At 36.4% G+C, this 25,821-nt stretch overlaps 1 long non-coding RNA gene across 2 annotated transcripts in view; it reads right to left on the bottom strand.

Moving 5' to 3' along the window:
• LOC122140131 overlaps nt 1–7,720 on the bottom strand; it is an 84,224-nt gene extending 76,504 nt beyond the window's left edge. The window contains exon 1 of one of the 2 annotated variants that reach the window (XR_006156836.1): nt 7,435–7,720. This is a non-coding gene — a long non-coding RNA (uncharacterized LOC122140131). Of the gene's footprint in view, nt 1–1,885; nt 2,007–7,434 lie in introns of those variants that run through there. The other variant, XR_006156837.1, reaches the window with a different exon arrangement.
• Between the last annotated feature and the right edge of the window lie 18,101 nt (nt 7,721–25,821).

Here is a 25,821-nt window from a genome sequence, read left to right as displayed (position 1 = left end):
AATGTAATTTTGACTGAGAACCGTGTATCACAAATTAACAAATTCTGACTTAGTATATCACAAATATAAAGTATAAAGTATATATAAAGTATATATATATAAAAGTGCATTACATAGAAATAATTTTAACTTTATTTTTATTTATTTTTTTAATTCTTCATTTGTATTTTTTTAATACAAATATAGCAATAAATATCATATCGCAATATTATCGTATGAAAGAAAACAAGTTAATAAAAAGATTTAACCCAATATTTGGTGATAATATTGCATAACGAAAAATGTATTCACAGTTTTAGGTCGATCAGGTGAAATAAATTGGGGGGAGGGGAGGATCACCCAAAAAGTACAAAAATAATCAATTTTGTTTGGGAAGTTGTTATACCCTTTGTGAACAATGTCAGTAAGTTTATGTCCAACGGGACCAAGCAGCCTTTTGCAAATAAATAAATAGGTCGAAATGACTGGAACACAACATGAGAGATAATTTAAATAATGGCAACCTTCAGATGATTGTACATGTGTCTTTTAGTTGTGAATTTTTAGCTTTTATTTTTATACAGTAAACACAAGATATACTGTGCGTATATATATACATATTGTATATATGTTCAATAAACTGTTCTATTTAAAAGCATAGTTTTTTTCTATTATGTCATGCATCAGGCTTTATGCATTTTCCTCACTTTGCATTTTTCACAGGTCGTGGTAGTGTTTTCAAATCCACAACCATATCAGTTTTACAAGACATCAAAACTGTTTCAAACATTAAATAGTTTGAAACTGTTAAATGCATTGAATACCTTTTAACATCAAATGCAGCATATTCAGATGTTAAACAACGAGTCGCTTTGAATACCCACTGTTTCTCACATTTTCATTTAAAACCCACCAGAATGTGAGAGAGACAATATGTAGAAAAATGAGTTTTAGATCCTAGCTACCTCTCGCTCTTAAAAAAAAAAAAAAAAAAAAAAAAAAATGTCCTGTACGCAGAGGAAACTTTCCAACTGATGAGAGGCTTATCCTGTTTTGGGTGCGATAGACGTGCATTGTGGCTTTTTGGAGGTCCCTGTTTTTTGATGCGGAGCTGTTTAATAGTTTCCTGGCACAGTTGGCATGGTTACCAGTGGAGAAAAGCAGCGACTTAAACCTTGTGACTGAATCTCCCTGAACCCGCGATAATCTTCGGCCAATCTCCGTATTAACACCCAACTTCTACTCGCTCTGCTTTCATGCCCCCCATCCCAGCGTCAGCACGCTCGCTTCCCCCAACGCCTCACAAAGGCTTCGGGATAAATGGTGTAAAAACTGGGCGCCCCTGGAATCATTTCCCACCAAAGCCCTTTTATTGCCAGACATGTGGCATTTGTCTTTTTAATTTAAAAAAAGAAAATATCATGCAGTCTGTGTTTGACTGCCGAGAACGTGCCCGTGGTTGTTCGGCATGATGCGAATGATGAAAATATAGATGAGGGGTTTAGCGTTCTTCCGCGGCCAGCTTACTGGCCCAGAAACGGTACGTAGGGCAAGTACGCGAGCCAAAGCCTTTAACAACCCCTGCCATGATTAAAACACTAATATTTAAAATGACATGGGTGGTGGGAAAAAAAAAACGCATTCTTGCCCTCAGCTCCTGAACCAAAGTCTGTGTTATTATTTACCGTGGCCTGTATTGACCGGGTTTACATTAGCCATTTTCATTTCTGTATGTATATGATGATTGCTTCTGCCTGACAGACAGTTTAAATGATCTCACTTCAAAGTGCAACAGCTAGTGTGTTTGGGCATATTCACGATCACATTTAAAGATAATGTTGCATGATTTATATCGCCTTCAAACAAATCTGGTCATATTCAAAGTAGTTTGTAACTTGGCACTTACATGGTCTGTCCTCGCTGTCGTTTGGCTTTTTAAGTGGCAGGCGCGTGATAACTCGTAACCTGGACGACTCTGCATCCACGGTGTCAAGAACAGATAAACAACATTTCCCTTGTGGATAATATAGTGTATTATTGCACACAGTGTCTGTGGATTGTGGCCTCGGTTTTCTTCATTTGGTGAACAAGGAGCACAACCGACAATTGTTTCAGGCCTGGACAATATTTAGATAATACCGGAAGCGAATTACTTGTCGACAACATCGCTACTGAATCTGCAATGCGACCAGCGTAGTCCGATGCGCGAACGAATGACTCTTACAAGCTGGTTCCTTTCAGTCAATTTAATAATAATAATAATAATAATAATCGTCCTTTCAAGTGAATCAGAAACAATGCAAGTGCCTTTTATTCTTTGAACGAATTACACAACATGAATTGGTTATTTTGGGGAAACTTTTTTTCTTTTTTTTTAAATAACAATAGGGGAATACAAAGTCTTACAAAAATAGAAGCTGAGAGTCTATAAACAATACAACCCACAATGTTCAAATTTTTCAGAGATTACTAAGATATATAGCTAAAACATCAAGTATCCTCTTTTATAGTTGAGTTGCCTAAACAGCTTCTGTATTGAAGTTAGATAATCATAAAAACCCTTTAAATCAATGGAAAATAGTCTACCATTTGGTACAGTTAACGTACGTTTTGCTTTGTGTATGTGATATTTCTCCAGTAAAACAATCATTTTAATTATATTGTCCATTTCCAATAGACCGGTATCACAATCCAAAAACAAGACCATTATATCAGTTATAGTGACACACTTGTAAAACAATTCAAAAAGAAACAAAGAAACTTGGGACCAAAATAGTTTGGTATAATTACAACTGAAAAATAAATCTGGAAGATAACCAGTAACAGGCTTAAACTGTACCGGTTTTAATTTTTAATAAGGTGAAATTTTTAAGGGAAACATAACAATGCAGCCACTTCCGATTCCTGAAAGAATGACTCTAATGGGTCGGTTCTTTTTTCCTAAAAAATTCTGATTACGAAATGAACCATTTATGACCAGAAAATTTTAGCCTGTTTAGATGTAGCCTACTGACTGGTTGTTCAAATGACAAGCATGTGTTTTTTTATTGTAATCAGTGGTACTGTATATTATATAAAGTGATCATATTAATTATTAATTGAATGAAACATATGCTAACTATTTGTTATTTTTCATTTTGCTAATTGTTCCAGGCCAATGCTTTTCTCTAAAAAAGTCTGTGAAAAGTCACTTAAAGGTTGTGCAGTAATTTTGCAAGAACTGTATTAAATGTAGGCCTATTTCTCGATTTGGTATATCTGTTTATTGTAGAAATCTGAAATGAATCTCATAATTTGGCAACAGACTGCTGAAGGCAATATATGCAATATGAACCAACATTTTATTTTATTCAAATATTTCTTCATCGAGAAAAAAAAAAAAAAAAAATGTGTTAATTGAGCCATTTAAGGAACTCATAATCATTAGAAGGATAGGAATTGGACAACCGGAACTGTTAAATTTCATCTCTCCGAAAACTGCATCTGTGCACAGCCCCCCCACCCCACCTTTTTTACATAAAACAGGAAACTTCACCAGTCCGAGCAAAAAACACCAGATAACAGGCAATTGGACTCCTTCCTGCGCGTCAGCTCATTTCCGAGACAATGCATGTCCCCCTGCTGCAAAGACATGTGTCTGTATTTCTTAACAAACAAGCGGACACCCAGAGTGTGGGGCGGGTCTTATCACTGTCAGTCGTGCCCTTGAGAAGTCAGAGGAGAAAGAAAAGCATTTCTATACTTAAACGGTGTAGAAAATTGTGGTCACTTCTTTGACTTTTGACTGTTACATCCATGCATGTTTAAACACTCATAAATTAATATTTATAGTCTTTACTACCTAGAAAGATATAAAAACTGAACTTTCAGTCCATGCATGTCAGTTTCAAGGCCATCTATATGGTAGTGTGCATATAAAAATCCCTTTTAAGCAGACATATTAATATATTTTATTGGATCTATAATATTTGAGGTTTGTTAGGATAAGTGGAAAAACAACTATGTTTTTTGAATGAAATGCTACCACTCAACAGTGTCAGAAGATACAGCGCACTTCCCTCTCTCTCAGGCTCTTTCTTCAGTTTTTCCCCTTTTAGGGAGCTCTTTTTCCTCTGGAGGCAATCACTCACAACCCCTCCTCTGTGTGGTTCTCCACTCGAGACCTGAGCAGCTTTTCAACTTCATCTTGTCAATACGGGGATAAGGAGTCCGCCTGAAAGTTCATTAATTCCTGAGTAACCTATGCTTCAGTTTTGCTAATACCCAGTTCTATTGATGTTTTCTTTCCCATGGAGTGGGCCAGGTTAACCCCTACACCCCACCCCAGCTTCCTGCCAGAAACAGCCCATTGTCAAGCCCCGCATCACACCACAGAGATGTACAAGGGGCATAAATAGGGCATCATTATGGTACGACCCAGTGCAAGGGAATGCTGGGATGGTTGTGTACCCAGACCCACCTGCCCTGGGAGACTCTCCGCTCAGCCCTCGCCTTACACAGCTTGGGGCCTGGGCAGGATGTATAGGCCCTGACCCCTGAGGTCATGTTCCGTGCGCAAATTCAAAAGCTTGACATCTGTTGCCTGGCTTTTTGATCGCGGAGAGAAAGAAAAGCTCAGACCGCTTGTCAGCTAAAGACTTGTCCTATGTGAAATAATATCCCTGCAAGCCACCTAGGCCATAATTAAGGGGTTTTGTTGTTTATTTTCTTTTGTTTTGTTTTTGTTTAGACCAATGAAAAGAGAACTGAAAGTTAGGATGGGTTGAGTTTTGCTGGGAAATGGTCCGCTCTTTGTTTTACAGGACAATGGTTGTCCATAGAGCTTATGCAGGGAGGGCTTCTGTCACGCAGGCCTTAACACTGTAAAGCCTACTGTATCATATTCGATATGTGAATTTCTAAGGGCCTGTAAATTATTTAAATCTTCAAAACTTTGCTGAAAAATGCTGTACACAACCTACTACAAGCCATCACACTTTCTTGCAATTCAAAAGACTTTTAGTATAACCCTTGTGCTGTGCTGAAAACACCTAATTTGGTATTCCCAGTCAAAAATAAAAGTAAAATAAAAAATAAATAAATCTCTCATTATGCTATATCATCACCAAATCTTGAATTCAGTTTGTTTTCTTTAAAACAGCTCAGGTTTTGTATCCTTTTTGAAAATTATTAGTTGTAGACCTCATTGAGCTGAGCCATTTTTTTTTTTTTGAGAAATAAAAAAAAAAAAAAATACCTTGTTTGTGAATTGTGTATTTGTGTGAAGCTGGAGAGTTCCTTCAAAATAAAAGTTCTACTGCTGTTTCTGTCAAAATAAAAGCTTATGTGCAGTATGAATTGCTGGCAGCTAACGGTTTAAATGCAGTCCAAATTCAAAATATCTCTTTCAAGTGTAGAAATTAGGAAAGAAGTATTGTAATTTCCCTTCTGTAGTGTAAAGCAAAAATAGTTTATCTATGAATTATTTATTTTGATTAATTTTACAGTGCAACTGTTTTACAATATATGGCTATTACTGTCATTGTTGCTATTATTATATTCTAATTAGTTTGGCTTCCTAAAACACCAGTTTGAATGTAATTTTGACTGAGACAGTGTATCACAAATTAACAAATTCTGACTTAAGTTTTCTTAGTTAAGAACATGGGTTGGAGCTCTTAATTTTGAACTCTCAAAGTGCATTACATAGAATAATTTAACTTTATTTTATTATTATTTTTTTTTTAATTCTTCATTTGTATTTTTTTAATACAAATATAGCAATAAATATCATATCGCAATATTATCGTATGAAAGAAAACAAGTTAATAAAATATTTTAACCCAATATTTGGTGATAATATTGCATAACGTAAAATGTATTCACAGTTTTAGGTCGATCAGGTGAAATAAATTGGGGGGAGGGGGAGGATCACCCAAAAAGTACAAAAAATAATCAATTTTGTTTGGGAAGTTGTTATACCCTTTGTGAACAATGTCAGTAAGTTTATGTCCAACGGGACCAAGCAGCCTTTTGCAAATAAATAAATAGGTCGAAATGACTGGAACACAACATGAGAGATAATTTAAATAATGGCAACCTTCAGATGATTGTACATGTGTCTTTTAGTTGTGAAATTTTTTAGCTTTTATTTTTATACAGTAAACACAAGATATACTGTGCGTATATATATATACATATTGTATATATGTTCAATAAACTGTTCTATTTAAAAGCATAGTTTTTTTTCTATTATGTCATGCATCAGGCTTTATGCATTTTCCTCACTTTGCATTTTTCACAGGTCGTGGTAGTGTTTTCAAATCCACAACCATATCAGTTTTACAAGACATCAAACTGTTTCAAACATTAAAATAGTTTGAAACTGTTAAATGCATTTGAATACCTTTTAACATCAAATGCAGCATATTCAGATGTTAAACAAACGAGTCGCTTTGAATACCACTGTTTCTCACATTTTCATTTAAAACCCACCAGAATGTGAGAGAGACAATATGTATGAAAATGAGTTTTAGATCCTAGCTACCTCTCGCTCTTAAAAAAAAAAAAAAAAAAAAAAAAAAAAAAAATGTCCTGTAACGCAGAGGAACTTTCCCAACTGATGAGAGGCTTATCCTGTTTTGGGTGCGATAGACGTGCATTGTGGCTTTTTGGAGGTCCCTGTTTTTTGATGCGGAGCTGTTTAATAGTTTCCTGGCACAGTTGGCATGGTTACCAGTGGAGAAAAGCAGCGACTTAAACCTTGTGACTGAATCTCCCTGAACCCGCGATAATCTTCGGCCAATCTCCGTATTAACACCCAACTTCTACTCGATCTGCTTTCATGCCCCCATCCCAGCGTCAGCACGCTCGCTTCCCAACGCCTCACAAAGGCTTCGGGATAAATGGTGTAAAAACTGGCGCCCCTGGAATCATTTCCCACCAAAGCCCTTTTATTGCCAGACATGTGGCATTTGTCTTTTTAATTTAAAAAAGAAAATATCATGCAGTCTGTGTTGACTGCCGAGAACGTGCCGTGGTTGTTCGGCATGATGCGAATGATGAAAATATAGATGAGGGGTTTAGCGTTCTTCCGCGGCCAGCTTACTGGCCCAGAAACGGTACGTAGGGCAAGTACGCGAGCCAAAGCCTTTAACAACCCCTGCCATGATTAAAACACTATATTAAAATGACATGGGTGGTGGAAACGCATTCTTGCCCTCAGCTCCTGAACCAAAGTCTGCGTTATTTATTACCGTGGCCTGTATTGACCGGGTTACATTAGCCATTTTCATTTCTGTATGTATATGATGATTGCTTCTGCCTGACAGACAGTTTAAATGATCTCACTTTCAAAGTGCAACAGCTAGTGTGTTTGGGCATATTCACGATCACATTTAAAGATAATGTGCATGATTTATATCGCCTTCAAACAAATCTGGTCATATTCAAAGTAGTTTGTAACTTGGCACTTACATGGTCTGTCCTCGCTGTCGTTTGGCTTTTAAGTGGCAGGCGCGTGATAACTCGTAACCTGGACGACTCTGCATCAACGGTGTCAAGAACAGATAAACAACATTTCCCTTGTGGATAATATAGTGTATTATTGCACACAGTGTCTGTGGATTGTGCCTCGGTTTCTTCATTTGGTGACAAGGAGCACAACCGACAATTGTTTCAGGCCTGGACAATATTTAGAATAATACCGGAAGCGAATTACTTGTCGACAACATCGCTACTGAATCTGCAATGCGACCAGCGTAGTCCGATGCGCGAACGAATGACTCTTAAGCTGGTTCCTTTCAGTCAATTTAATAATAATAATAATAATAATCGTCCTTTCAAGTGAATCAGAAACAATGCAGTGCCTTTATTCTTTGAACGAATTACTCACATGAATTGGTTATTTTTGGGGAAACTTTTTTCTTTTTTTAAATAACAATAGGGGAATACAAAGTCTTACAAAAATAGAAGCTGAGAGTCTATAAAACAATACAACCCACAATGTTCAAATTTTTCAGAGATTAACTAAGATATATAGCTAAAACATCAAGTATCCTCTTTTATAGTTGAGTTGCCTAAACAGCTTTACAATTGTTCTGTATTGAAGTTAGAGAATCATAAAAACCCTTTAAATCAATGGAAAATAGTCTACCATTTGGTACAGTTAATTTTGCTTTGTGTATGTGATATTTCCCAAATAAAACAAGAATTTTAATTATATTGTCCATTATCCTTAATAGACCAATATTACAATCCATAAACAAGACCATTATATCAGTTATAGTAACAGACTTGTAAAACGTTTAAAAACGAAACAAAGCAACTTGGGACCAAAATAGTTTGGTATAATTACAACTGAAAAATAAATCTGGAAGATAACCAGTAACAGGCTTAAACTGTAAATGTTTTAATTTTTAATAATGTGAAATTTTTAGGGAAACATACAATGCAGCCATTCCGATTCCTGAAAGAATGACTCTAATGGGTCGGTTCTTTTTTCCTAAAAAATTCTGATTCCGAAATGAACCATTATGACCAGAAAATTTTAGCCTGTTTAGTGTAGCCTACTGACTGGTTGTTCAAATGACAAGCATGTGTTTTTTTGTAATCAGTGGTACTGTATATTATAAAAGTGATCATATTAATTATTAATTGAATGAAACATATGCTAACTATTTGTTATTTTTCATTTTGCTATTGTTCAGGCCAATGCTTTCTCTAAAAAGTCTGTGAAAAGTCACTTAAAGGTTGTGCAATAATTTTGCAAGAACTGTATTAAATGTAGGCCTATTTCTGATTTGGTATATCTGTTTTGTAGAAATCTGAAATGATCTCATAATTTGGCAACAGACTGCTGAAGGCAATATATGCAATATGAACCAACATTTATTTTATTCAAATATTTCTTCATCAAAAAAAAAAAAAAAAAAAAAATGTTAATTGAGCCATTAAGGAACCAGAATCATTAAGAAGGATAGGAATTGGAACCGGAACTGTTAAATTTCATCTCTACTGTCAACTCTGTGCCCAGTGAGGGGTCCGAAAACTGCATCTGTGCACAGCACAAACACATATACACACTAACATAACAGGAAACTTCAACAGTCAGAGCAAAAAACACCAGATAACAAGGACAAGTGGACTCCTGCCGTCAGCTCAGTTCCGAGACAATGCATGTCTGCTGCAAAGACATGTGTCTGTATTTCTTAACAAACAAGCGGACACCCAGAGGTGTGGGCAGGGTCTGATCAGCTGTCAGTCGGCCCTTGAGAATGTCAGAGAAAAGCATTTCTATACTTAAACCTTAGAAAATTGTGGTCACTTCTTTGACTTTTTGACTGTCATCTCTGTAAATATTCTTTTCTCTTTTCTTGTTGCTTTATTTTTATTTCTTTGGGGGTGGGGGGTAAAGTTCTTCATGAGAACGCCTTTCTTTCTCATCTTTGGCTTCGCTTTGAATGTCACCGATTTCTCAGGATTGACAGAATAATATGCACTCATCATTTTGCAGACGCAAAAAAAGAACTGTGAACACATTTTTGGGGGTATTTGCTTCTTTTTAATCAGTGGAGAAAGACTGACATGTCCAATCATAATAACACATCAACTGCTAAATGGGCCTTTGCAATCACTGTCAGTTCCATTCCATTAGGGAGTCCTGTATGTACGGACATCAATCAGCTTTTTGTGGTGTTATTTATTCATAATTTTATAATTTAACTATTTATCTGTTTATTCATTCTAAACAATTGCATTCTGCACTTTGACTATGCCCTTGCCTAATCAAACAATGCTGGCACAACAAATTGTTTGTGTGCAGGTTGTCTAATATCACAACAATAGAACTTTATTTATTTATTTATTTATTTATTTTACAGTAAGTGCACAGTTATTTTTAGTTTAAAAATTTAGAAAATTACTAAAATCTTCCTGATTCCTTAAAAAAAGATAATCCTGTGCTCTGGATATGGTTGCAGTATTAAAAAAAAAGTGGAATATATCGTCCGGTATAAACAGAAATGCATAATTTCTAATTTTATGATATGCCGTGGAAAAGCCCCTTCATCAACTTGTAACCCCTGCATAAATTGTATATAAAATAAATTATATGAAAAGATCAACTGTGGGAAATCTTGTATTATTACCTCAAATTAAGCAACCATGAAATTATTTGCCTTCATTTAAAACGCCATGCAATCCAATTTAAATGTTGCATACTTTAAATCCAGGCTGATTTCTTTTTTATCCTGCATTAAAGAACATCTAGTGGGTCACCTACGTACTGGCAAACAGATATAGCCTGCATGAAATTGTGGCAAAACCATAACCCACTGTCAATCCTGGAAGTTCATCAAAACTAGATCCTCAATATCCAAAAATCATGTCCCACTCACATATAGTTTCTGTCATTCTGCGGTACACTTTTGAATGGCAAAAGAATTGCAATGTATATGTATATATATATAATATATATATATATATATATATATATATATATATATATATATATATATATATATATATATATATATATATATATATATATATACACACATATATATATATATATATATATATATATACACACATATATATATATATATATACACATATATATATATATATATATATATATATATATATATACAGTATATATATACAAACCCGATTCCAAAAAAGTTGGGACAATGTACAAATTGTGAGTAAAAAAGGAATGGAATAATTTACAAATCTCATAAACTTATATTTTATTCCCAATAGAATATAGATAAAATATATCAAATGTTGAAAGTGAGACATTTTGAAATGTCATGCCAAATATTGGCTCATTTTGGATTTCATGGGAGCTACACATTCCAAAAAAGTTGGGACAGGTAGCAATAAGAGGCCGGAAAAGTTAAATGTACATATAAGGAACAGCTGGAGGACCAATTTGCAACTTATTAGGTCAATTAGCAACATGATTGGGTATAAAAAGAGCCTCTCAGAGTGGCAGTGTCTCTCAGAAGTCAAGATGGGCAGAGGATCACCAATTTCCCCAATGCTGCGGCGAAAAATAGTGGAGCAATATCAGAAAGGAGTTTCTCTGAGAAAAATTGCAAAGAGTTTGAAGTTATCATCATCTACAGTGCATAATATCATCCAAAGATTCAGAGAATCTGGAACCAATCTCTGTGCGTAAGGGTCAAGGCCGGAAAACCATACTGGATGCCCGTGATCTTCTGGCCCTTAGACAGCACTGCATCACATACATGGAAATCACAACATGGGCTCAGGAATATTTCCAGAAAACATTGTTGGTGAACACAATCCACCGTGCCATTCGCCGTTGCCGGCTAAAACTCTATAGGTCAAAAAAGAAGCCATATCTAAACAGGCGTTTTCTCTGGGCCAAGGCTCATTTAAAATGGACTGTGGCAAAGTGGAAAACTGTTCTGTGGTCAGACGAATCAAAATTTGAAGTTCTTTTTGGAAAACTGGGACGCCATGTCATCTAGACTAAAGAGGACAAGGACAACCCAAGTTGTTATCAGCGCTCAGTTCAGAAGCCTGCATCTCTGATGGTATAGGGTTGCATGAGTGCGTGTAGTATGGGCAGCTTACACATCTGGAAAGGCACCATCAATGCTGAAAGGTATATCCAAGTTCTAGAACAACATATGCTCCCATCCAGACGTTGTCTCTTTCAGGGAAGACCTTGCATTTTCCAACATGACAATGCCAGACCACAAACTGCATTAATTACAACATCATGGCTGCGTAGAAGAAGGATCCGGGTACTGAAATGGCCAGCCTGCAGTCCAGATCTTTCACCCATAGAAATCATTTGGCGCATCATAAAGAGGAAGTTGCGACAAAGAAGACCTAAGACAGTTGAGCAACTAGAAGCCTGTATTAGACAAGAACGGGACAACATTCCTATTCCTAAACTTGAGCACCTGGTCTCCTCAGTCCCCAGACGTTTGCAGACTGTTATAAAAAGAAGAGGGGATGCCACACAGCGGTAAACATGGCCTTGTCCCAAATTTTTGAGATGTGTTGATGCCATGAAATTTAAAATCAACTTATTTTTCCCTTAAAATGATACATTTTCTCAGTTTAAACATTTGATATGTCATCTATGTTGTATTCTGAATAAAATATTGAAATTTGAAACGTCCACATCATTGCATTCTGTTTTTATTCACTATTTGTACAGTGTCCCAACTTTTTTGGAATTGGGTTTGTATATATATTATTTTCATTTTTGTGTGAACTGTCCCTTTAAGATGATTTGAAAAGGCTTGATCAATAGCAATCAATAATCATCGTAATGGAAATATTGACATTTGGAGTTTAAACAGATGAAAAAGTAATCCATGAAGTATTTACCAGATTACAAAAATTAATCAAATGAGAAGCAGACATCATGCCAGCATATGAAGTCCACACACACCACACCTCACTCGATGACCTTGGCCTTGTGCCCAGCTGACTCGCGGAAGGGTCAAAATGCAGAAACCCGTCTAGCCACTCGCGTCCATTAGTCCGATTGCTAGCCAGCGACTTGACCAAGATCCCCTCTCTCCTTAACTCACCAGGTTGTCAATTTATCATGGAGAGGTCACTGTCTCTCTTCTCTTCAAAATGTCGCTTGATTCCTGAGCTCTGCAGTGTGGATTCGATGGGCTATTAAACAAATTACTGGCTGGTCAGTTATTGCACTCTTTGCATTGCTCATCACATAACTCAAAGGGCCTGCTCATCTCCTTTTGACCCCCAGGCCCACTCTGCATATCTTGCACTGCTAATTCATTGATTAAGTGCTTGTAGCTCTTGTTGTCACTAAGGACAGCAGGCAGGAAATGGGAAGGAAAAAACAATGCACCGTTATCGGAATCGAAAGCAGCAGGAGGGTTTGTACAGGCATGCTGGCATAGCAGCACATGGGATATCTCCTGTTTGTTTGTGTTTGTAAAGCATGAAAATAATATAGTTCGGTAAGTATTGCTGTGGCTACATGTAGCTGAGGAAAAGAGCAGGAAGATTGGAAGTAATCAGATTAAGACCACATGCTGACTATAGACAAAAAGCAGCAGTATAATACTCGTTAGTCCTTTTTTCCTCACCAAACGCGGAAGTAAAAGAAAAATAATGAGAATTCAGGTAGGTGTTATCGTACCTAGCTTTACTGAAAAGTGGTTTTGGATGCTAAGGAGATTAAATTCCAGTAGTAAACAGTGATATTTGTTTAGTTAGTGTCCAGTCACACTATGTCAGAGGTCAATGCCTTCAAGACACATTTATGGCAGTAAACAGAAATAAGTAGCATACTTGTATGTGTAATGAGCACAATTGTGTGTAAACTACTTGAAATGCCTCTCTTTTTCTTTTAATGCTAGCTAAGCCTCTATGTCTGTGCTAACACAGAGCTATACAGCAAAGACTGTAATTTTTTTGTGTGTGTGAACACGTGTGAGTGTGTGTACGTGCACGTTAATTAGTGTGGTGTGTCTAAATCCACAACAGTGTCTACTGTTCTACTGCTGTTATCCAAACTAGGACAGAGGAGAGGGCATCTCTAAATCAGATTAACATTGCATATATTGCATAGGTACACAGAGGCCTTGATCATGATGGCAATGAAGCTTAAAGATTATCAGAACAAATACAAACCTACATCTACAGCGACAACATTTTTATGTTGGTGTTGCCAGGTTGATGTTGGACAGTAACACAGTCTTAAGTATTATCTAACTGTCCTGAAAATTGCTTTCTTAGTGTTATTTTAGTATCACTGAGAGAATACGATTTTATTAATATTGCAAATCAGTTTTTATATTTTCCATTCACATTTTAATTTTAGTTAAAGTGTTAGTAATATTTTTATGTGCTTTTGTCATTTTAAGAGGTTTTTATATATATATTGTTTTTAATGATTTTTCATTAAGTTTTGTTATGTTTTGTTAAGTTTGTTAAGTTTTGTTAATATGTTTTAGTTATTTTAGAGCATCAGGTTAAACAAATAACAAATAAATGAAATAAAGAACCACGAATGCCTCTGAAGTTTTCCGACTGTAGATGCACATCTGTGTTCTAAAAGTGAACTTTTTTTTACTCAATATTTGATTGTTTTGTTGTTGTTGTTGTTGTTGTTGTTGTTGTTGTTTTTGTAAAGGTTTTTATGCAAAGTTTAATAAAGAAAATACTAAAATATATTTGTATATATATTATATGTATTAATGATAACTAGACATGGTGTGGCTGATTGCAGTTCAATTTAAATGTTTCATACCAATTTTGACCCCTGCAATTTATATAAAAGTAATCCATCTTATCTTACATACCATTAGAAGTATGCAATGAAAATAGTTTTGCAAAAAGAAAAGTGAGGTCTCACGATTTATAAAGGTGTTGATTTCATCCAATTATATGAGTCACATACGAGAGTTTCAGTTGGCCCCAAAGATACCCTTATCCTTGTCATAATGATTACTGAAATAAGTTCCTTTTTCCTCTTTATTTTTGCAAATTACTAACCATCTTTTAATAGGTCAACACTCCCTATCTTGATTGACATACTTGAATGTATAATGAACTGCTCGGCTGTTTCCCACAAAAAGCCTCAGCTGGATCTCAGCCTCCAAATTCCAGCAAGCTGCCCTTGATGTGCATGAGACCGGGCTGACGCACCCCTATCTGCGCTAATCATTACCCGCCAAGGCCTCCTCTTTTTTAATAAACGAGATAATTGGCTATCATTGTCTGGCTGGCTCTGTTTGGTGAGTGGGAATGGAAATGGCAGTGACCAGATGCCTCGCTCCCGCTCTCAAAGCTCTTTAATTAGAGAGGGCCCAGCGAACCTGAGGACCACGCCACTACAAAAGCAGGGAAAAGGGCAATTAACGGCCAAGTGGTCCCCTCTCCGTCCATCTGTCAGAGTGCAGGTGAAAGGATGATGAAGGAGGTCTATCCTCACAGGCCCATATGGAGATCCTTATGGGCAAAGCCTCTCAATGCCTTTCCTTCAAGAAACATGGTATTTTTTTCCCCATCCCTTTACATTGTATCATCAATATCTGCCTGGGAATGTAATGAGACAGCTGCGTGGTCAACAGACAGGCGGTCTACCTATCTTGTTAGATGGTGTACATGTAAATGGGATTTCTCCATGCATGGTTCAATGTGCTTTTTTCTTTCTTTCAAACAATGCAGCCATCAGACAGCCACCCCCAGAGAGTACATATACGGTGAAATTTCATTCCATACGCCATTGTGATGTTCGCCTTACAAAAATATAACATACAGTAGTACAATGTTCAGAATAGCATACTAACATACTACTATTTTCTTCTACTGTTTTGACAGTATATATTAGGTATACAAATAATGCAAAACTTCTCTATGCACAGGACACCTGGATGAGCTACTACATGCCTATATTAAATAGCATATATTCCAGAATGCAAGGATGTTATGAATATGTCCATGCAATGATTATGTCCATGATCTAATGATGACTTTCATGATGTTCTGTTAATGGTTCGTACACATGCACTGGACAGAATTGAAGACTGATTCCCGAAGTAATGACTCTTATGAGTCAATCCTTTTTAGTGAAGAAAAACTATATCCAGAGACCACTAAAGTCTGATTCCCAAGCAGATGAATCACTTGCTGTATCCCTAATTTGTAAGTCACTTTGGATAGAACCGCAAGTCATTAAATCAATCACAACCGAGTCTGACTCTAACAACACAATACTGTATTATGTTACCTATAAGGTTTGTGAGAACGTATTTTTGATTCATCGTTCATATCACATTGAGTAGTTAAAGATACACATTATATGTTTTGACCGTTGTGCTTTATATAAATGAAGGAATTTGTTCTAAATTTCATGTATTCTGCCTAACTGTAGCTGCAATTTTATTTATTTGTATTTGGGGATTTTATTTATAAAAACATTATATCTGCACACCTGGATGTTTGCATGCAGCTGCAGTGGACAGAAAATAATATACAGAAAGAAGAAAAACCCTGTACATTTCTAATGCATGCAAGAAATCCAGTCTTTATTGAGATGGCTTCTCTGATTGGCCATTCTTCAGTGTTTCAATGTCTGCTTTAATGAAGGTTGCTATCTCAACAACTATTTCTCCTTGCTTAATTTTACATAATGGTACAATAACTTTACCATGAGCAACATGACTTTTACTTGGCAGGAGTTTAGAGACACCTCACATAGGTGAGACATAATTCACAAAACCAGCATTATTAACATGCTCTTAATTAAGACCAACAGTATTACAAAATTGTGAACATGAGGGGGGCAGCCACGTACAATCGTGAAGAGATTATTCATTTGAAGCTAAGTGTACGTGATCATTAAATACTGTAATGAATGTGAACAGTGCAGCAGAACGTCTGGGGAATGATTGTTGTTACACTGAATTAATCCAAGTTCTCCAAGCAGTATATTTACTTAAGCCATTAAAACCCATGACAGTATGCCATCAGGCAGAATCAGTGATATTCAGATGACCTGCTTTTTGTCTGAACGTTTCATTGGCCCTGTGCCCATTCAAATGTCTGCAGCCATTACACTTATCAAACGGGATCTAAATGCAAATTTGCATTTTCTTAGCAGCCGCAGCAGCTCTGGCAGTTTACTATTTAAATAGAACTCTTCAGCAATTAGATGTAAGATACTATTATTAGATGTGGCAAATTTCAAGCATTTATGTTCTAGTTTGTCTCTTTGACCGACATTTGTTTACATTAGTGTTCACCTACTACTAAAATGTCCATAGAGTTCATAAATGTTCAAATTAATGCTAATATTATATAAACATACAGTATGAGAGACTGAAAGAAACATGGGTCAATAAGATAATCAAGGATGTTTATATTTTAAAAACACTCTCAGTTATTGTCACGTAGTGATGATGTTCTGTCACTCAAGATGACGACTGGGGCTCTATTTTAATGATCTAAGCGCATGATCTAAAGCGCACGGCGCAGGTGCACTCAGGGTGTGTCCAAATCCACTTTTGCTAGTTTAACAACGGGAAAACGGTCGGCGTGACCGGGCACATGGTCTAAACGGGTTGTCCCTATTCTTCTAATGAGTAATGGGTGTTTTTTGGGCATAACGTGCAATAAACCAATCAGTCTTATCTTCCATTCCATTTGAAAGCCAGTTGCGCTCGCGCCATGGCGGGTTCGATATTAACATGGCGGAATGCAATTTTTATTTTATTTTTAAAGGTTTGTGTGCTGCTGTGCATCCCTGTATGTGTAATAAGTGGTGCAGGATGGGAAAATGAGAATATAGATATACATAGTAAATTTGTAAATAAAGCAAAGATTAATGGAGTAATTTTTACAAGAAAATACTATTTCAGTCTTTCTACTTTCAAATGTATTTTTTAAATTTAATGTGCTACTTGCGAATTCTTTGTAATTGTTTGTGAGATTTATTAGCAATTTCTGAGTGAAAACTGTTTAAAAGTAAATTATATGTATAAAACTATTAAAAAGGTTACTTCAGTTCAAACAAAACAAACATGAACTGAAAGACAATATGAAAAATAAACTCTAAACAATAAAATAATATATATAATAATAATAATATATATAATATATATATATATATTATCAAGTATATAAATTAACTCAAATAGAACTGACTATGTAATAGATACCAAAAATCATAACTATTTACTATTTATCTTCTTCAGACTTACTAAGGTACATCCTGGGATGCCTTTAAAAGTTTTTTTTTTTTTTTTTTAATACAAGCTGGACACTTTGGTACAAGTAAAGCTTCATGATGCATAAATTGTATGCAAAACAAAACAAAATCTAACAGTTTTGGAATGACATGGACAATTAAACAATGACAGAATTTTCATTTTTAGCTGAACTATTTCTTTAAGTCTTGACCGTACCTATCTCATGTGGTGCTGACATCTGTATTAAGCCTATTCGTCCATAAAGAGCAAATTATTCAGCACCCCAGTAGAAACGCTGTGTGCTATGCAGCTTTATCAGATCTGTATGTGTGGGATATCGATCCTCACTTTGTCAGCACACACTCCGGGACAGCCAAAGATGCAGTGTGGTTGTGGAAAACAGAGCAAGGGGGAGTTTAAGCATGTTTGAACCTGACATGAGCAGACTCTTGGTTGTGTTGATTGTATGTTTTTTTAAGACATTGCTGAAAAGCTGGACAAGGATGAATAGGCGTCTGATCATGGCCGTGGTACTGACCCAGAGGAAGGCTTCAACCTTCAAGTAAAAGAGGCCCATGTCGATTTATCATTCTAATTATCTGAGGCAGGTCTGGGGCTGCGCTGCCCAGCGACTGTCTGAGTAAGGGAAAATACACCAGCAATGCACAGCTAAAGTGAATATTAACAAGCCTGGCGGTTGCAGACGTAGGATGCGTTTTATTACGAAAACTAATGGTCCACTTGAGCAAACCCTCATTGCAATATCTCAGCTTGTTTGACCCTTCCTGGCCTGCTTTGAATATAATACCAAGATCTGGTCAGGTCATCCTCTCAGAACTCAATATCACACGAGGCAATTTCAAAGTTAACCCTGCAGCCGCCAAGCATGTCACGTCCTTTCATAAAGACCCTTCCTGGAAGGAGTTGACGCTACTCCCTGTTCTGTTTTGGCCTAAAAGGCCAAAGTTTGTTTCCAGCAAAACAGCTTTACATTTCACCCTTTCCGAAACAGTGCGGTGGGTGTGTATTATCAACAATTTCGCTGGCATAAAGTTTCCTTTCTCACTGGCTATGAGGTGCTTCCTCGCACACACCCACATGCAATGTCCTGTGAAATCTCTCCAGCCTGTCAACAAAATATTTTCTCCCTTAAGAAACACAAGACTGTTAAATCACAGCTCCACTGCCTGGTCTTGTTCGCTAGGAATGCCGTCGCAACCAAAGAAAATGGTATGCGGTGTGTTGGGGGGGGCGAACCACAGGGAAACTCTGTGTTTAATAGCATGTACAGTACGTACAAATACCACAAAGCATTCAAAAACTGCCCTTTTTCTTTTAATCTTGCTACATTGGAATATTGCAATAACCGCTCAATCTGATGCCGGACCGCGATTTCGGAAAGGTCAACTCATCTTTCAGACGCATATATGCATGCAATGGAGGGTGAAAAAATTCTGTAATGATAATTCACTGCTCAGACAATGAAAACAAGAGACAAAAAAAGATTTTATCATTAAATAAAATATATACATGGAAGGAGAGGCTTTGGAATAGACAGGGCGAAAGAGAAGTGTTTTGCTTATCAACAGAAATCAGGAGATTGAAAGACACAATCGCCACATGCCCCTTTCCGAAACGTGCTCCCCCCCTCCTATTTCCATTACTGCATCGGGATGCTTTCATCATCTCATTTGGGTGCAGAAACGCAGGTGAAAAGCTTCACACTTTAAAGTGAACTCAGCTAAGGTTATGAAGTGAGGAGCCTTCTTGTACACATGCTTTCACACTTGTACACCTCTCTCGTTATGTTCTAAAACCTAGTGAACTGCATACAGTATGTAGCTGTTATTGTAAGGCATCCATAGGCTTTATATTTTTTACTATGCTGCCTTAAATACTTTATTTAGACAAAATTCTACGAATGCATGCCTGTTGAAAAAAAACAGCATATGCTGGTTAAGTATGTTTTGAAGCATGGCTGCTGGTTTGAGCTGGTTTAAGCTGGTCCTTAGCTGATCATGTGCTGGTTCTAAGCTGGTACTAAGCAACTACCTCCTGCTCAGGACCAGCTTAGGACCAGCACTTGAACAATTTAAACCAGCTCATGATCAGCACTTGACCAGCTTAAACCAGCTCATGGCCAGTAAAGGACCAGCTTAAACCAGCTCAAACCAGCAACCATGCTTCAAAACATACCTAACCAGCAAATGCTTTTTTTTTTAACAGGGAACACATGTGTCATTTGTGGAAACTGCAAACCCAGAATGTGTTCAGCACACAAATATAACAAATATGTTCAAATTAAATAATGTGTGTATAAATAAAAATATTTGTGTGTGCTATGTGTTTTATGCTTATTAGAGTTTATTATCAAAATGCTAAAGTCAAACTTTGTTTTAAAGTCCAAATTAATTGAAAATACACTCTATGTATTTTATAAATGCATTAAAGATCTTATTGTGAAGATTCATCCACTTTTATGTTTTTTTATTTTTTTTATTTTAATTTTTTTACAGAACTAAGTCCCAGTCTTACATTTTTAAATATTTTTTACACTCGGATGTACGTCACATTACGGAAGAAAAGATCTGTCTCTACGTCTGTTTCATTGCAACTAAGCTGAGTTGTGTGAAGCAATATTTACTGTACATGGTATGTGTATTGGCCTGTGTAGAGTGTTCCAGTTTATTCACTTTATTCACAAGTTTAGGGTGCCTATGTAGGCAGTAAACCATCTCACAAGGTTTTGAATTAGAGATTTTGTGTCATCTCTCCTCCGTATAAACCACCGTAATATTTAAAGGAAAAAAGTGGACTCTTTTTTCTGTTAAAGGTTCAAACAGGAGGAGGGGCTGGATCTAGGGTTTCACTCCTTCTCTGGCTTGAGGGCTAGCAGGCAGCTATTGAGAAGTATGTAAACCACGGGAACAGGTCAGGGCAGTTCAGACACAGAGTGGTTTCTTAACCCCTGACTGTCTCAGCCTGAGACTCTTATATGGTCTTGACGAGCCTAAAGGTGACTTGACTAAAAGAACTGGCAGCCAAGCGGAAACTGGCTCATTTAACATTTGAACTTGAGGTCAGCAGGGAAGAAAATTGAGTAGTTGAAATGATGGATCCTGGATGTCTGAACGGAGAGAAATAATGGGTCTCAATGGTTTCCTAAAAAATGCTTTCGGCAAAAAGCCATAGGTACTAATCAAGTCAATGATTTACATTTTCTGTTAAAAACGAAAAGAAAATTAGGGTGTGGCAGTTAGCATATGTACACTTGGATGAGGTGCTCATTTAAGCAACATGACTTTAAATCTGGACCATGGCATTTCCTAATCCCATTCTATCTTGTTTTCAGGTCATATTTCATCACAAAATAGAAATAGAAAATGCATTATGCATAAAAAAATGAAAAATGAAAGAATTTCTGCATTGTGACATTATTTTCATGCAAAAAAAGAAAAATAGAATCCACACTTTAAATCAAGTAATCAAGTAAAATAATAAAAAAGCATGAGGTTTAAAGCTGATTTGTAAAGCATGCTGGGTAACAAGCAGTGCCACAGTGTGTAGCCAAGACAAAGAATTGAGCTTTGGAAGACAAAGCTAATTGCAAACAATGAGTAAATGCACTAGGCCTGTGGTTCTCAACCAGGGGACCTGGGATCAAACTTGAACTCAGTTTAAATTTTGACTTAATTTAAGTTAAATTAATATATAAGTAAAATACTATACATTTATATTACAGAAGAAGTAACAGAGATGCACATCAGCCTTGATAGAAGGGCCATTCATTATTTTCAAAAAGGGGCTTTGGAGTCAAAAAAGTTGAGAATCACTGTACTAGGTCATAATGAAGGACAAAAAGACAATTAACCAATGAGTATATCTGTGTATATTGATTATATTATTATTTTGTGCTCAGAGTATCAGTATGAGTTATTATTATTATTATTATTATTTTAACTTTATGTAATGTGTGTGTGTGTGTATATATATATATATATATATATATATATATATATATATATATATATATATATATATATATGGGGGAGTTTATGGGGCCAGTTGACGAATTACAGTTTAAGTCACTTCCATGTTGGCTTCACGAGAGAGAGTGGGATGTTGCCGCTTGGTTTTTATAGTCTATGGTTAAAACACATATTATGTTGCTTCTCTAATTTTCCATGCAAGTACAGCCGAAATCACAGCACATTTATTTATTTTATTTGATTTCACCAGACGATGGCTCGATTATCAGGATTTTTGTGCAGATTAACATCTTGGAAAGGAGAGCTGGTTATGTAGTCTTAATGGGTCGTGTTGTCTGACAACAGAAACAATCAAATATATCAATGAAAACGGTTTTATTGAGAATTTAGCTGCATCAAAATACAGTATGTGGGCACAGAGAGGCAAACAAATGTAATAATAAATAATAAATGTACATTTTGCATGTTCAGAAGAAGTGAGCTGCCCTGTCGTGTGAATAATGTAAACAGGCTTTTGTAAGTAAATTGCTCAGGGCAAATAAAGAGAAGTAATGGGAACCTGGTATTTTTATGTTCTTTTTTCGTGTTTCTAATAGACATGAACAAGTTCTTTGAAAAACATTTATGACCTTTGAAACATGTCTAGTCTTCATGCTCTATGTTGACTATGGTTTTACTAATGATGAACATACATTTGCATAAAGCATCCATTTTTTTATCTATGCCCTTGTTGATTAGAGTATTAAAAACTTGAAACGGATTAATTTAAGGTACATTTAGTACAGATAAAATGGTGAGATTAAGTTGTGATTAATCACTAGTTTGATTATGACAATCATGTTTTACTCATGACAATCATGCGATAAAATATTTTAATCGATAATTTGTTTATGTTTATTTATGTATATATTTATATAAAATATTTTAATCGATAAGCAGTTTCTTTGAGTTATCCCAGCCTTTAACTGTACCTGGATTCATTTCTCTCTTTCTCTTTCATTTGCTCTCCTCCTCCCTCTCTGTTTTGGACGAGCGCTTAGTTATCACAGCTCTTTAGCTTCTGCTGCCAGATCTCTCATTTCGTGGCCTTTTGATCATAGACTGGTCAGGGAATTTGGCCACAAAAACAGTGTTTAGTAACTTGATATTTAGAACAGAGCCAAACGGGCCCTTTCAGTTCAACAGGGAAAAAAATCCAGATACATAGAGGAAAAAGCTCACACAAACGCACACAAGCAGCTTTTAAACATCTATGCTCTGGATCCGCAAGTCAAAAGAACATCCTGTTTAACATGGTCCTGGTTTTACAGAGGCCTGTCATTTAGGTGCACCATCGGCCCATGTGAGCCACTGACAATCTCTACTGAGAGAAATTTCCTGTCCTTGACTACATACAGCTCACTTAGGCAGTCTGCGCCTCGTCTCAGACACACATAGACACTTAGAGAATGTGCAGGGACTGCCTGCTGTAGTGTGGAACAGGATTACTGTGGTTTTTATATGTGCAGGACTTCATTTGTAACAAGATATTTCTGTGGATTCATTGTTAAAAGCCGTCTGACCGCTTTGAAGCAAAGCTGAGTCAACGGGAGACTCTTCCTCTGGCTCTCCAGCTCATCGTCGTTTCACATTAGGGCAATTGATAGGTCTGAGCGTCTCTCCCCTGAAGGCGTGTCAGGATAATTGCATTGTGTGACAATAAAATTAATGCAGAGATGATAAAGACTAAGAGTAAAATATTTTCAGCAAGCAATTTACATTTAACGTCTGCATTTTGAGGGGGAAATGCCTCCAACAATAGAGTGTTTTTGACCTATGGCATACCTAGGAGTCGAACGTGGTGACCCCAATCTGGAATCGTAATAAAAAGGTCTGCAAATTCTAGCTAAATGATCCACTAAGTTATTATGAAGGGAGAGAGAAGACAAAATTTGATACCACTCAATATGCCACACAGAGAAAGGCCTGTCATTTTCTGTGTACTCTATATCATAATAATCATAATAATTTGTACGAGATGGTGAAATCATACATAAAACAATGCATGTCTTTTATGTGTTTTTTTTTTTAATCATGGAAAGTTTTCATTTGGGTCAAACGTGCAAAGAGTGATTTGTCCCATGATCTCACTGAAATTTTGGAAAACTTTACCACACAATTAAAATCTTACAACAAAACTAAAACAAGTCTATCTAAATGAATAACAGTTTACTGAAATAAAGCACCACACACAAACAGTAATCATGATGTAGTTGCCAGTAATTTAAGCACAAGCTCCACTCTTCGGCACAATTGTAACCACAAAAATTATGCAACAAAGCCTTTTCTAAATCTTCAACATAGCAGAACATTAAACATTAACAGACATAATTTTATATGTCATTACATTATATTTAAAAATAAAATAAAATAAAATAATCTTATTTAAACACTTCCTCTCCCAGTCTAATACTATGAACCACAAATCCAATCCATGGTCCACACACACACACACACACACACACACACACACACACACACACAAAAGACAAGGCAGTCTTGCAGTCAATTTTTTTTTATTTCATTTTATTTTTTGGTTTACACTAGTTAAAGCATGGATATACTCAATTATGCTTGTAGAATTTAAAGCTCTAAAAAGCTATCTTTAAAGCTTTACTTGGGATTTTTTTTACTATTATTTTGTTGGTTTTATTTATACTGATCTTAAGTACTGATTCTGTTGATTCAGTTTATCCACAAAGACTACTTTTCAACTGTATAAAATCTACTTAACTATACTGTCCAGGTGTTCCCAGTATCCACTGTGGCATGAATATTAATAAGGTTGTTATTTGCTCTGTTGTTTCTGTTGAGGTTGTTGTCAAGTTTGGTAACTTTTTTTGCATCATTAAAATTGAATGGGGAAAAAATCATGTTTTTAAAGACTTAAGACTTTAGAGATAAAAGTACATTTTCTGAGTGTAAACATTTTAAGTGATTTATAATTTTGTTTTCAAAGAATAAACCCCAAAATTAATCAAGGACATGCAGCAGGAACAACAGAACATGGAATTACATTTTGCACATGTGGACATCAGCCCGCCGTCTGAGGAAACACAAAACGTGAGCGTATATCACAACCGCGCCACACACAGATTCAGAGTGAGGTTTTTATTGCGTTGAGAACGGTATCCATAACAATATTTGGTTTCAGTCAAGAAGTCATCACCCGACTATTCAGAACAAAAGTCAATAAAAGCATTATTGCTGCTCAGGGACGTGAATTGGCTCACTCGAACTCGGAGCATGTGGCTGTGCCACACTGTAAGATAATCTAATTGGGATGATGAGTGTGAGGTCAAAACAATGAATGAAAAATTGCTTGTCTCTCTATAAGAAACCTCAAACATGTCATACACCGCCTGTAAGCTGCGTATCATGACCTGATACTGGAGGTTTTGTTCAGTTTCTTTAAAAAAAAAAACGAGGTTAGAGTTTATAAGAGGTGAGCTGTTCTTAAATCAGTGCCTCCATGTGCAATATATCATACCATGCCTTATAAAACACCTTTCAGATGGCAATGCACTGAGATGTTTTTCCTCAGTGGTTCAGGGTGATAGAAGAGAGGTTACGCGCTTCTATTCACACCATCCTCAACAGAGCGCCAAGTGTATGACACAGAGATGTCAAGGCTCGAAGCAGAGATAATGCAGAAATAGCCATCTCAAACTGTGCATGTTTCTTACAATACTCACACCCTCACACGCAAGGAGACGCCGGCTTAATGTACTGGATGTTGTTGCTCGAGAGCACTTGTCTGTCTTTCAGTATGCTCCTATTGACAGACTTTTCTTTTGTATCAATATGAGGGCGACCACTTTCTTTCTCTCTCTGAGAGTGTGAGGAAGGTTGAGGGAGTCTGAAACATGGATGTCAGAAGTGCTATTTTACTCCTCACTACCAAGCCAAGGGCTAAATATTCATAGAGCAGACAGAAAATTAATAGGCATCGACATTCTTCTATGTATGTTCTGCAAGATGAGTTCAGGCCCATCAGGGCCATCTGGTCTTAATAGAACATCAATTGATGTGAACAGGAAGAGAGACCAATTTGTTTTCTCACTGGGGGGTTTGGGGCCGGTTTGTAAATCTCACGTGCGCACTCGCACACGCTT

This window comes from Cyprinus carpio, chromosome B17 (assembly GCF_018340385.1).
Source record: "Cyprinus carpio isolate SPL01 chromosome B17, ASM1834038v1, whole genome shotgun sequence".
Classification (NCBI taxonomy): domain Eukaryota; kingdom Metazoa; phylum Chordata; class Actinopteri; order Cypriniformes; family Cyprinidae; genus Cyprinus; species Cyprinus carpio.
The sequence above is the reverse complement of the archived record's forward strand: the minus strand, read 5'-3'. Positions and strand labels throughout refer to the sequence as shown.